General features: G+C 44.4%; 1 pseudogene; it reads right to left on the minus strand.

The window, feature by feature from the left end:
• Positions 1-48: 48 nt before the first annotated feature.
• On the minus strand, positions 49-14,128 carry LOC120032739 (annotated as a pseudogene).
• Between the last annotated feature and the right edge of the window lie 292 nt (positions 14,129-14,420).

The following is a 14,420-nucleotide window of genomic DNA, read 5'->3' on the forward strand; positions in this document are numbered from 1 at the left end:
GACATGGGGGGGAAATTGTTGTGCATTCTATTGACCCCCAGAGGGAAGTCAGATGTAGAACTGATGGGCAGCGAGGTTGTCCATAAAGGGGCGGACCAGGTTGTCTGTAGAGAAGTAGAAGACCAGGCCGAAGGTGATGGAGATCGGGGAGGGCCTTCTTGAATATGGCCAGCAGCAGAAGAGTGAGGCAGAGTCCCTGTGAGACACAGAAGGGGTCATTAAAAAGAACATTTCAAATCCACAAATGGGCCACATTTGGTGCTTAATCACAGTTCTTAGGGCCATTTCAGCTTAGCCACCACACTAAATAGTCTAGCAATCAACACCAATTCCAAAGTTTCTGCAGAAACGACCTTTCTAATTTATTATGGGTCTGCTTATCATGAACATTAGTTCAGACTTGTAACTGAACAGTTAATCACACATAAATACAAATGGGAAAAAACGAAGTTATTCACTATATTTGTAGGCTAACTCTGTAAGCCACCCTCTGCACAATCAATGAACCAACAACATCACCTAGGGCTATACGTTCACTTCCAGACTCATGGATAGAACGTTTGGAGTGTAGAATAAGGTAACCAGTCCATCCAGTATGCATAATAATACAGTACACATTCAAAGGCGATTACTAGAATTTCAGATTACAGGTTAGACCAATTATGTACCAAAGAAATAAAAAACGTTTTTCTGTCGTGCATAATATGCGGTGCGCTATGTATTGTATAACAGCACAATCATTTATTTTTTGGGAGCGGGAATTGGGCTCATATATAGGCCTATGCATATACTCTAAATATGCTTATGGGCGTTTTGAATTAATCATCACCTTAGAAAGCGCTGTCCACTTTGAAACAACATCCACAAAGACCCTGTTTTCCACTCAGTTTAAACCAGTTGTTGAACTTCACAGTGAGGTGAGTTTTAAAAGCACAATACTGTTGATGATAAGTGTGATTTTGCATTGATGTCAGAGTGGTTAGAGGGACAATAGAGCCCTGAGTACCAGGCCATTAGCAACCTGATGGTCGTTAACAAGTTGAATACCACCAACGCATGTCAAGAGTGATAAAAGGAGATTACTCAATGTTCACGTGGAATTTTACTGCGGTCATGACTTTACTGCGGTCATTGTTAACTCGAAATGACACAACGACAAGGTTCCAGTTTAACAAAGTTTACTATACTATATGAACACACTACAAGTAGCCATTACACTCCAGGCTAGGTCCAACAACGACCAGACTTCCTGCGCATGCGCACTCTTGACTGAGTGATAGCCCCGTAATAACAGAAATATAGGGATACTTAAAACATGAACTTAACAGTCATGACCCGCAACAGCCCTAGGTCTGGCTGTAACACTCACTATGAGAATGGACACGAAGCAGGCCAGCGTGGTGTTCAAGTCTCCTCCAGTGGCAGCAGCCTTCCCCACCAGCACACTGTAGAAGATGAAGTCCCCGAGTCCCAGCTTGACACCTCCTGCAGATTATACCACACCATGTCCATTTGGATTAGTTTCACACCACAAGAAACCACATTTATTACAAAATAAAAGTAGAGAAAAAAATTTGCTATGGGAGATGTTCGTCCAATCCCCAATCAACCCCTAGAACCCCACCCCCTATGCATTTGTGGAGATCTGAAAGGATAGGCTAGAAATGCCAAATGGCTACATTTTGATAGGCTTGGTGTAATGTTCACCACCCTTGCTTACACCTATCCTATCCTTTCAGATCCTTCAGATGTGCCTAAGAGGTAGAGGCTAGTGGTTGATTTAGGATTCAGAAAGTACTCACGGTCTTCCTCGTCTAGGTCGTCCTCGGTTGAGTAGGACCTATTCATCCCTGAGGACACATGGGTCTCTAGCTCCGCCCAGTCTCTTGCTAGGGCGCTGCCCTCACTCTGATGTGCCTCCTCGTCTGAGGAACCAAAAAATGCAAAAGTTGATTCATTTTAAGTCCTGCATTCAAATCTACAGTGCACTTGAACTCATATCACCACATTTGTTTTTCTGCTCTTTTGCACACCAGTATTTCTACTGCACATATCACTCCAGTGTAAATTGCTAAATTGTAATCACTTTGACACTATTGGCCTATTTATTGCCTTACTTCATTTGCACACACTGTATACAGATTTTTCTATTGTGTTATTGACTGTACGTTTGTTTATCCCATGTGTAACTCTGTTGTTTTTGTCGCACTGCTCTGCTTTATCTTGGCCAGGTCGCAGTTGTAAATGAGAACTTGTTCTCAACTGGCCTACCTGGTTAAATAAAGGTTAATTAAATACTGAAATAAATAAAAAATGTAATGCCAAAATAAAAATCATAGACAATATAACTATCTATGGTTGAGACTAGGAACAAACTGAGCATTGTTAAAGCCAAAGAGTTATAAGCAGAAATTATACAACACGTACCTGTATCTTGATTTGTGGGCTCTGCATTTCTTGCTGGGTTGGCCATCCCAACCATCCATATCATGGCAGCTAAAAATAAATTAAAGTCTTATTAGGAAACTGGTGCAATTCTGCAAGACTCATAATCTTGGTTGGAAGGCATCCTTATCGAAGGAAATTACAAACCATACCAAAGAAACATTTGTCAAATCTGAATTGAACTAACACACATAATAATGGGCCCCGTGCACCAAGACAAGGAGCCGCTGCTTTGTATGATGCCTATTCCCTTGGGTAGTGTTCATTATGTGCCCTTAAGCAAAGCGCGTAACCCTACATTTTCCCAGATGATAACAGCAGAACATGGCCGTGACCCGACTCTGCGAGGGTGTCTCAGGGGGAAATTGGGAGATGAAAAACAAAATTAAAAAAATTGGATAAATCATATCAAATTGTATTAGTCACATGTGCCGAATACAGGGAAATACTTACAAGCCCTTAACCAACAATGCAGTTAAGAAAAATAAGTAAAACATTTAAATAACAAATAAATAAAGCGCAGCAGTAAAATAACAGTAGTGAGGCTGTATACAGGGGGTACCGGTACAGAGTCAATGTGGAGGCTGTATACAGGGGGTACCGGTACAGAGTCAATGTGGAGGCTGTATACAGGGGGTACCGGTACAGAGTCAATGTGGAGGCTGTATACAGGGGGTACCGGTACAGAGTCAATGTGGAGGCTGTATACAGGGGGTACCGGTACAGAGTCAATGTGGAGGCTGTATACAGGGGGTACCGGTACAGAGTCAATGTGGAGGCTATATACAGGGGGTACCGGTACAGAGTCAATGTGGAGGCTGTATACAGGGGGTACCGGTACAGAGTCAATGTGGAGGCTGTATACAGGGGGTACCGGTACAGAGTCAATGTGTAGGCTATATACAGGGGGTACCGGTACAGAGTCAATGTGGAGGCTGTATACAGGGGGTACCGGTACAGAGTCAATGTGGAGGCTGTATACAGGGGGTACCGGTACAGAGTCAATGTGTAGGCTATATACAGGGGGTACCGGTACAGAGTCAATGTGGAGGCTGTATACAGGGGGTACCGGTACAGAGTCAATGTGGAGGCTGTATACAGGGGGTACCGGTACAGAGTCAATGTGTAGGCTATATACAGGGGGTACCGGTACAGAGTCAATGTGGAGGCTGTATACAGGGGGTACCGGTACAGAGTCAATGTGGAGGCTGTATACAGGGGGTACCGGTACAGAGTCAATGTGGAGGCTATATACAGGGGGTACCGGTACAGAGTCAATGTGGAGGCTGTATACAGGGGGTACCGGTACAGAGTCAATGTGGAGGCTATATACAGGGGGTACCGGTACAGAGTCAATGTGGAGGCTGTATACAGGGGGTACCAGTACAGAGTCAATGTGGAGGCTATATACAGGGGGTACCGGTACAGAGTCAATGTGGAGGCTGTATACAGGGGGTACCGGTACAGAGTCAATGTGGAGGCTGTATACAGGGGGTACCGGTACAGAGTCAATGTGGAGGCTGTATACAGGGGGTACCGGTACAGAGTCAATGTGGAGGCTGTATACAGGGGGTACCGGTACAGAGTCAATGTGGAGGCTGTATACAGGGGGTACCGGTACAGAGTCAATGTGGAGGCTGTATACAGGGGGTACCGGTACAGAGTCAATGTGGAGGCTGTATACAGGGGGTACCGGTACAGAGTCAATGTGGAGGCTGTATACAGGGGGTACCGGTACAGAGTCAATGTGTAGGCTATATACAGGGGGTACCGGTACAGAGTCAATGTGTAGGCTATATACAGGGGGTACCGGTACAGAGTCAATGTGGAGGCTGTATACAGGGGGTACCGGTACAGAGTCAATGTGGAGGCTGTATACAGGGGGTACCGGTACAGAGTCAATGTGGAGGCTGTATACAGGGGGTACCGGTACAGAGTCAATGTGGAGGCTGTATACAGGGGGTACCAGTACAGAGTCAATGTGGAGGCTGTATACAGGGGGTACCGGTACAGAGTCAATGTGGAGGCTGTATACAGGGGGTACCGGTACAGAGTCAATGTGGAGGCTGTATACAGGGGGTACCGGTACAGAGTCAATGTGGAGGCTGTATACAGGGGGTACCGGTACAGAGTCAATGTGGAGGCTGTATACAGGGGGTACCGGTACAGAGTCAATGTGGAGGCTGTATACAGGGGGTACCGGTACAGAGTCAATGTGGAGGCTGTATACAGGGGGTACCGGTACAGAGTCAATGTGGAGGCTGTATACAGGGGGTACCGGTACAGAGTCAATGTGCGGGGACACAGGTTAGTCGAGGTAATGAAGGTAATATGTACATGTAGGTAGAGTTAAAGTGACTATGCATAAATAATAAACAGAGTAGCAGCAGCATAAAAGACAGGGTGGGGAGGGGGGGGACAATGCAAATAGTCTGGGTACCCATTTGATTAACTGTTCAGGAGTCTTATGGCTTGGGGGTAGAAGCTGTTTAGAAGCCTTTTGGACCTAGAGAGAACAATCTATGACTAGGGTGGCTGGAGTCTTTGACAATTTTTAGGGCCGTCCTCGGACACCGCCTGGTAATGAGGTCCTCGATGGCAGGCTCCAGTGATGTGCTGGGCCGCACGCACTACCCTCTGTAGTGTCTTGCGGTTGGAGGCCGAGCACTTGCCATACCAGGCAGTGATGCAACCAGTCAGGATGCTCTCGATGGTGCCGCTGTAGAACTTCATTAAGATCTGAGGACCCATGCCAAATCTTTTCAGGCTCCTGAGGGGGAATAGGCTTTATCGTGCCCTCTTCACGACTGTCTTGGTGTGTTTGGACCATGATAGTTTGTTGGTGATGTGGACACCAAGGAACTTCAAGCTCTCAACCTGCTCCACTACAGCCCCGTCGATGAGAATGGGGGCGTGCTCGGTCCTTTTCCTGTAGTCCACAATCATCTCCTTTGTCTTGATCACGTTGAGGGAGAGGTTGTTGTCCTGGCCCCACACAGCCAGGTCTCTGACCTCCTCCCTATAGGCTGTCTCACCGTGGTCAGTGGTCAGGCCTACCACTGTTGTCATCGGCAAACTTGATGGTGTTGGAGTCGTGCCTGGCCATGCAGTTATGGGTGAAAAGGGAATACAGGAGGGGACCGAGCACGCAACCCTGAGGGGCCCCTGTGTTGAGGATCAGCATGGCGGATGTGTTGTTACCTACCCTTACCACCTGGGGGCGGCCCATCAGGAAGTCCAGGATTCAGTTGCAGAGGGAGGTGTTTAGTCCCAGGGTCTTTAGCTTAGTGATGAGCTTGAAGGACACTATGGTGTTGAATGCTGAGATGTAGTCAATGAATAGTGCGAAATAGGTGCGAAAGGGCAGTGTGGAGTGCAATAGAGATTGCTTCATCTGTGGAGCTGTTGGGGTGGTATGGAAATTGGAGTGGGTCTAGGGTTTCTGGGATAATGGTGTTGATGTGATCCATGACCAGCCTTTCAAAGCACTTCATGGCTACAGATGTGAGTGCTACAGGTCGGTAGTCATTTAGGCAGGTTACCTTAGTGTTATTGGGCACAGGGACTATGGCGGTCTGCTTGACACATGTTGGTATTACAGATTCAGACAGGGAGAAGTTGAAAATGCCAGTGAAGACACTTGCCAGTTGGTCAGCGCATGCTCGGAGTACACGTCCTGGTAATCTGTCTGGCTCTGCGGTGAATGTTGACCTGTTTAAAGGTTTTTACTCACATCGGCTACAGAGAGCGTGATCACACAGTCGTATGGAACAGCTGATGCTGTCATGCATGCTTCAGTGTTGCTAACCTCGAAGCGAGCATAGAAGTAGTTTAGCTCTTCTAGTCGGCTCTTGTCACTGGGCAGCTCGTGGCTGTGTGTAGTCTAATAGTTTGCAAGCCCTGCCACATCTGACGAGCGTCAGAGCCGATTTAGTACGATTCAATCTTAGCCCTGTATTAACGCTTTACCTGTTTGATGGTTCGTCGGAGGACATCGCGGGATTTCTTATAAACGTCCGGGTTAGAGTCCCGCTCCTTGAAAGCGGCAGCTCAACCCTTTAGCTCAGTGTGGATGTTGTCTGTAATTCATGGCTTCTGGTTGGGGTATGTACGTACGGTCACTATGGAGACGAAGTCATCGATGCACTCATTGATGAAGCCAGTGGCTGATGTGGTGTACCGCTCAAAGAAACCCGGAACATATTCCCCATCTGTGCTAGCAAAACAGTCCTGTAGCTTAGCATCTGTGTCATCTGACCACTTCTTTATTGACCGAGTCACTGGTGCTTCCTGCTTTAGTTTTTGCTTGAAAACAGGAATCAGGAGGATAAAATGGTCAGATTTGCCAAATGGAGGGCGAGGGAGAGCTTTGTGCGCATCTCTGTTTGTGGTGTAAAGGTGGTCTAGAGTTTTTTCCCCTCTGGTTGCACATTTAATATGCTGATAGAAATGAGGTAAAACGGATTTAAGTTTCCCTGCAATAAAGTCCCCGGCCAATAGGAGCGCCGCCTCGATGAGGGTTTTCCTGTTTGCTTAGGGCCGTATACAACTCATTGAGTGCAGTCTTAGTGCCAGCATCAGTTTGTGGTGGTAAATAAACAGCTACGAAGAATATAGATGAAAACTCTTGGTAAATAGTGTGGTCTACAGCTTATCATAAGATACTCTACCTCAGGCGAGCAGAACCTCGAGACTTCCTTATATTTCGCGTACCAGCTGTTGTTTACAAATATACATAGACCAGAGGCCGCTGTTCTATCCTGCCAAAAAAAGCTTAAAACCCGCCAGCTGTATGACACAGCAGAGGTTCAAACGTTAGAACCCAGTTCCTACATTTGAATATAAAAATTGATTTTATCAAACAAAACTATGCTACATGTTATCTCTGGGACCCTCAGGATGACAAATCAGAGCAAGATTACTGAATGTAAGTACATTATTTACCTTCAGAGGTGAATGTATCAAACCAGTTGCTGTGCTAAGTTTTGTTGTTGTGCACTCCCCTCAAACAATAGCATGGTATTCTTTCACTGTAATAGCTACTGTAAATTGGACAGTGCAGTTAGACTAACAAGAATTTAGGCTTTCTACCCATATAAGACATGTCTATGTCCTGGGAAATGTTGTTACTTACAACGTCTTGCTAATCACATTAGCGCACGTTAGCTCAACCATCCCGCGGGGGACACTGATCCCGTAGAGGTTAATGTCCCGTTGGTAGGATATTTGTGATCGCAGCTTGTCTATTTTGTTATCCAATGATTGTACGTTGGCTAATAGGACTGGTGGTAGAGAAAGATTACCCACTCGCCGTCGGATCCTTACAAGGCACCTCGAAAAGGCACTGTACGTCCCTGATATCTCTGTCTCATGGCGAATGACGGGGATTTGGGCCTTGTCAGGTGTCTTAAGTAAATCCTTCGCGTCTGACTCGTTAAAGAAAAAAATCTTTGTTCAGTACGTGGTGAGTAATCGCTGTCCAGAAGCTCTTTTCGGTCATAAAACGGAGGCAGAAACATTATGTACAAAATAAGTTACAAATAACGCAAAAAAAACACCCAATAGCACAATTGGTTATGAGGCAGTAAAACAGCAGCCATCTCCTCCGGCACCATTGTAACCCCAAATATAAGCACCCATCATTAATAACAAAAGTCATAGAATTCTAAGAATGAAAATGAAGAAAAAGCTCCAATGACAGCAAAACATTTAGCAAATTTTTTTTGAGTTTATTGGACAAATTCAGGAAGGTATCTTCGTTCCGTTTGATTTCAAGAGAACACACACCCCTGAACTGTTGCAAAACATTTTACTACGGTGTGCCCCAATGAACAAAACCTTGTACTTACATGAATATATGAGTGCAGGGAAGATGGGCTCATTACGCTCCTGTGCTGTTTCCACAAGCATCCTTAGAGGACCTTTAGGGCACAAGACGGCAAACAAATCTGCAAACAAAGGACAACAGCATGACACAGGAATTTCTGAATGAGCAAAAAAGTACTGAACTACTGGAAGAATGATTGCAACATTTATACATGATGAAATCACACACTTTTTGATAGGTGGTGCTCAGCTAATAGTCAAGGTCTGTACACCAGCATGATAACTGGTCTACCATTAACACCTATGCCATTAAATCAAAGGGCACGTCCAGAAACAACCTGTAGCCTCTACCCATCTTGGCTATTCACTAAGATCTAAAAGGATTAGATAGGTATATGTAATAAGAAGGTAGATTCACCTTGGCAAGGTGGATTTTTATTTTTACCCCTTTTTCATGGTATTCTGGACAATGCTAGACAGTAGAAACCAACAGCAATATGTACTCTGAGCCCTCTTACTCACCGTAGACAGAGATGGCTCCCAGGATGATCCAGGCGGACCACTCGGGCAGGTACTTGAACACCAGGGCCATGAGGGCTGAGATGGCGATGAGGTAGGCCTGCTGCAGCAGCAGGGGCCCCTTCCAGTGTATGCAGATCATTCCCACCGCCCCAAAGTTCCAGATGATCATGGCTACTGTGGGGTAATCCATGGCCATGTTGTAGGTTTTAAATACCTCCCTGGATAGGAAGAGAGAGAAATGTCAAATCAAACTTTACGTAAAGTGCATTTAAACCTCAAACCGCTTTACAGACAAGGGATGTATCTCAATGGTCACTAGTTGCTTCCTTTCCTATCCTTCATCCATCCATAGTGTCGTGTCTTTGACTATGCCAGATTAATTGCTATGACATGCTATTCTATAAAATAATTTCTCCGTAATTAATATTACCTGATTGAACTAATCATGTAAATGTTAATTAACTAGAGAGGGACACCACGAAAGAATATTTATAGAGCTGTTATCTTTCGAATAAACTCTTAAAGATTTAGTAAGATTTTACATCCATAACAGTCACATTAATCGTCATTTTATTCAGTCTCATCTGAAAGTTGTAAATCCTTGATTATCTGCAAGAATCCTGGCTAACAAGTTGAATCAGCAATACAAAATTGGGTTTAATTATTTATTTACTAAATACCTAACTAATCACACAGAATCACACATACACAATGAAATCATAACTTGATCACAAATTACGTCATACAGAAAAACGTCCCTAGCGGGCGGAATAGATATGATAGCTTGTTACACAAAGAAAAGGGGCGGGTTGGTGAAAGAGCGGGAGACTGGGACAGGGCCGAAGCTGTGCTATCGTAAATACAGTATCTTATGCATTCTAAATTACCGCCCATTTGAAAAGGAAAATGCAATAAATATTTACTCTGAGCTGCGCTTCAGTAGGTTGGTGGTAGATGGAAGACCGTATCGCCAACCCGAGTCCTCTGTCCTTTGAAGAATGTCTCTGGTGATCACTGGATACGTTGGAGTAACGTCGTGTGTAGTAGACGGGATACTCTGACTGTCCTTCCTAACCTACGTTTGTAGCAGCTGTTGCTAACTCAACGGCTAGGAGGTATCCCTTCTGTAGTGAATACGAGTTCAAAGTTCATACCATTTGCAACCAAAGTCCATGCTGATGTTGGCTTAGTTCTGTAGTTATTGTCTGAACCATTCTGACATCGGATCGTCATCCTAGCGTCCCGGAACAGAAAGTTATATTCTTGTCAATGGCTTTTATAGTGGAGGGAGAGGGGTGTGTCTGAAAAGTTTATAACCCATGTCTCTTCACAGGGGCGGGCCCCTAGTTGAGCAGAAGCCCAAACTTATGAAAACACAAATCTCTAATTTGGAAGCTAAAATTAAATTTAATCTCTTCACAAATAATTTCATATTCAAACATTTGAATTAAACAACAATTCCATGTGAATCTGATACCTCTGACGTTTAGACTTTCCACAGTAGAGTTTATGTCATTCTATCATTGATGAGAATGTGTCAGAGGGCAACCGAACTGACATAATATACCTTAAGTACCACCGCATATGTTCAGTTGGTCGGATTACCAGAATATAGTTCATTTTCCCCCACTTCTGATGTTCCCAGAATCTCTATGTTAACCAAGGGGTTTTCTTATGTCACATCAGTTATAGTAGGGAGAGAGAAAAAGGGGGAAAGAGGTATTTATGACTGTCATAAACCTACCCCCAACCCAACGTCATGACAATAGTGATCAGAGGACCGATGAATACCCTTCCTTTCATCTGTCCTGTCTGTTAGGATGAGGAATTCACATTAAAAACCTGTTGAGATACTCCCATTCAGTTTGAGGAGGAATTAGAATGCTGCCTTTTATGTACAGTACTAGTCAAAAGTTTGGACAAACCTACTCATTCAAGGGTATTTCTTCATTTGTACTATTTTCTACATTGTAGAATAATAGTGAAGACATCAAAAACGATGAAATAACACATATAGAATCATGTAGTAACCAAAAAAAAGTGTTTAAAAAATATATTTTGATTTGTTTAAGTAGCCACCCTTCGCACACTCTTGGCATTCTCGCAACCAGCTTCATGAGGAATGCTTTTCCATCAGTCTTGAAGGAGTTCCCACATATGCTGAGCACTTGTTGGCTGCTTTTCCTTCACTCTGCGGTCCAACTCATCCCAAACCATCTCAATTGGGTTGAGGTCAGGTGATTGTGGAGTCGAGGTTATCTGACGCAGCACTCCATCTCTCCCCCCATTGGTCAAATAGCCCTTACACAGCCTGGAGGTGTGTTGGGTCATGGACCTGTTGAAAAACAAATGATAGTCCCACTAAGCACAAACCAGATGGGATGGCGTATTGCTTCAGAATGCTGTGGTAGCCATGCTGGTTAAGTGTGTCTTGAATTCTAAATAAATCACTGACAGTGTCACCAGAAAAACACCCCCACACCTTCCTCCTCCATGCTCCACAGTGCGAACCACACATGCAGAGATCATCCGTTCACCTACTCTGCATCTCACAAAGACACAGCAGTAGGAATAAAAAACATCAAATTTGGACTCATCAGTCCAATGGACAGATTTCCACCGGTCTAATGTCCATTGCTGGTGTTTCTTGGCCCAAGCAAGTCTCTTCTTATTGGTGTCCTTTAGTAGTGGTTTCTTTGCCGCAATTTGGCCATGAAGGCCTGATTCACGCAGTCTCCTCTGAACAGTTGATGTTGAGATGTGTTGGTTACTTGAACTCTGAAGTATTTATTTGGACTGAATTTTCTGAGGATGGTAACTCTAGTGAACTTATCCTCTGCAGCAGAGGTAACTCTGGGTCTTCCTTTCTTGTGGCGGTCCTCATGAGAGCCAGTTCCATCATAGCGCTTGATGGCTTTTGCGACTGCACCTGAAGAAACGTTCAAAGTTCTTGAAATTTTCCGGATTGCCGGACCTTCATGTCTTAAAGTAATGGACTGTTGTTTCTCTTTGCTTATTCAAGCTGTTCTTGCCATAATATAGACTTGGTCTTTTACCAAATAGGGCTATCTTAGGGCTATCTTCTGTATACCACCCCTACCTTGTCACAACACAACTGATTGGCTCAAATGCATTAAGGAGGAAAGAAATTCCACAACTTTTAACAAGGCACACCTGTTAATTGAAATACAATCCAGGTGACTACCTCATGAAGCTGGTTGAGAGAATGCCAAGAGTGTGCAAAGCTGTCATCAAGGCAAAGGGTGGGTACTTTGAAGAATCTCAAATATATTTTGATTTGTTTAACACTTTTTTGGTTACTACATGATTCCATATGTGTTCTTTCATAGTTTTGATGTCTTCACTATTATTCTACAATGTAGAAAAAGAAAAACCATGGAATGAGTAGGTGTCCAAACTTTGGACTGGTACTATAAGTGAAGACAGTGGGGTTCTGTTTAAGTTAAATATCTGGCCCAGGGACTAAGGTGATCTTTCAGATCTGTCAGATAGTTCTTTAAGAAAAGCTGAGGGGGAGAGGTTTGAGCCAACAAAGTTAGTTAATACACTAGTGTGGTGGAAACTGCTTTAAGGCGTAAAACAAGTGACATTCTATTCCCTATATATAGTGCACTACCTTTGACCAGAGCCATGAACTAAGCCCATATAAAGAGCCTATATATTAGAGACAGCCTTCCTGTCCCGCTCTCTCCTTGAAACAACTACAACAGCCAGGCAACATGATACCATACGGCTGACTACAATCAAATTGCAGGGAGGGACACCCACCCCAGGTACATGAAGCTGAAACAGAAGAGCAGCATCAGCGAGGACAGGATGAGCCATCCGTGAATGAACTAGGACAAAATTAACCATGACACAGAGCATTAGAATATAGCACTCCAAGCTTGGGGCCTGTTCAGGATGTAACGTTACAGAACGTTTAGATAGAAATGTACGGTGTAAAACAACATATTATTACATGTCAGATAGAATACCAGGGAATCGTGTCCACTCTATTCATTCTAACTGCAACATTCAGAATGTTTAACATCACTGAATACACCCAAAGTCTGTCTCACCTTGTAGCAGCGGTACTTGTAGAACACGACCAAGAAGATGGTCATGACCACGATGACGCTGATCATGATGATGGTGTTGAGCACAGAGTTGAGCAGCCGCTCGCCCACTGTGTCTGTGTCCTCTGTGAACGGCGTGTAGATCCTAACAGGGCCGGAGTCAAATCAACAATCATGAAAATCGGCCTGACACTAATACTATGGTCCGTGGTGTAGTTTCCCCCTAGGCACAGATCTAGGATCAGCTCCCTCTCCCTCAATCCTAACCTTAACTATTAGTGGGGGAAATGCAGAACTGACCCTGGATCAGCATCTAGGGGCAACTTCACTCTAAACCTAATATCATCTACAACTAATCTTTATCTCAGGAGGAGTGGCCAACCATCCTTCTCAGATTACTAGCTAGCTACCCTCCTGCAGGATTTTGCTCCAGCCCTACTCGAACACAACCTTATTCTACAAAATCAGGTTCCGGGTTTCAGGCTGCTATAGTAGGGCTGGAGCAAAAGCCTGCACACCCAGTAGCTCCCCATGTCCAGAGGGAGGGTTGGCCACCCCTAATTTAGCCTTAGTTCCAGAAAGATAGATATGAACTTAGCTTGTACTAAAGTTTGGGAAAACCAGTCACATACTCAAGTATAAAGACATTAGTGTCTACTAAGTTCTAAGCATGTCAGTGTCAAATCACAGGACAAGATCCCTTAAGGATCTGTCAAAGATATGCAAGAACCACTTCCTTCTCATAATGTCCTGCATAGAAGCAGCTCATCTCATATTGTCACGCAAAGAAGCATCTCTTCTCATATCACGCTGGGTCGTGTTCATTAGGGCACAACAGAAAACATTTTGAAACGGAACACGAAATGTGCATTTCTTATTGGAAAGGTCCAGATAGCAGCCCCTCCCTGCTTCTGTCCGTTTGATGCCTCATGAGTATAACCCAAGTTAGGCTGCTAAACGGAAGGGGAAAAAAACACTTACAGCTGCTGTCCGTTCTTCTCAGTGTAGAAGCTGACCGACTTTATGGTGGCTACAACGACCACCATGCAAAGGGTGACGGGGACGAACAGCATGATGACATGCTTGGCGCCGTACTTGAGTGTGAGCTCCTCGTCTTCTTCCAGGTCTACGTGCTCCTGCTCCGCGGCACTCCTGTTCAGGCTGGGGGGTTCAGCTGCAGAATCTGGGGCCACCAGGCGCCGCTGCAAGGTAATGGAGCATTTTCTAGCATTGCTTATCACATGGAAATAGTACATGGTGTGAATAATAGTGTTATTATTGCACTATGAAGAAGTCAATAGAAAATAGCAAGTAGTGGCTGTGATACCCACAGTAGATCTTCATCACAATCACCACTATCTAAGAGCTGCGGACACTTGATTCAAAGGCTCTTTCTCAAGTCATGCTAAATTCCTTGCATCCTCTCCCCTCGCCGACTTCTCAAAAAATATACATCAAAAATATGTTTATGAAACTTGCAAACACAACCCCTTCATCTTACAGTGCCAACAGAAATTCTACACACCCACGCATGGCCTTTTTTCTATT

This window comes from Salvelinus namaycush, chromosome 39, assembly GCF_016432855.1.
Source record: "Salvelinus namaycush isolate Seneca chromosome 39, SaNama_1.0, whole genome shotgun sequence".
NCBI lineage: Eukaryota > Metazoa > Chordata > Actinopteri > Salmoniformes > Salmonidae > Salvelinus > Salvelinus namaycush.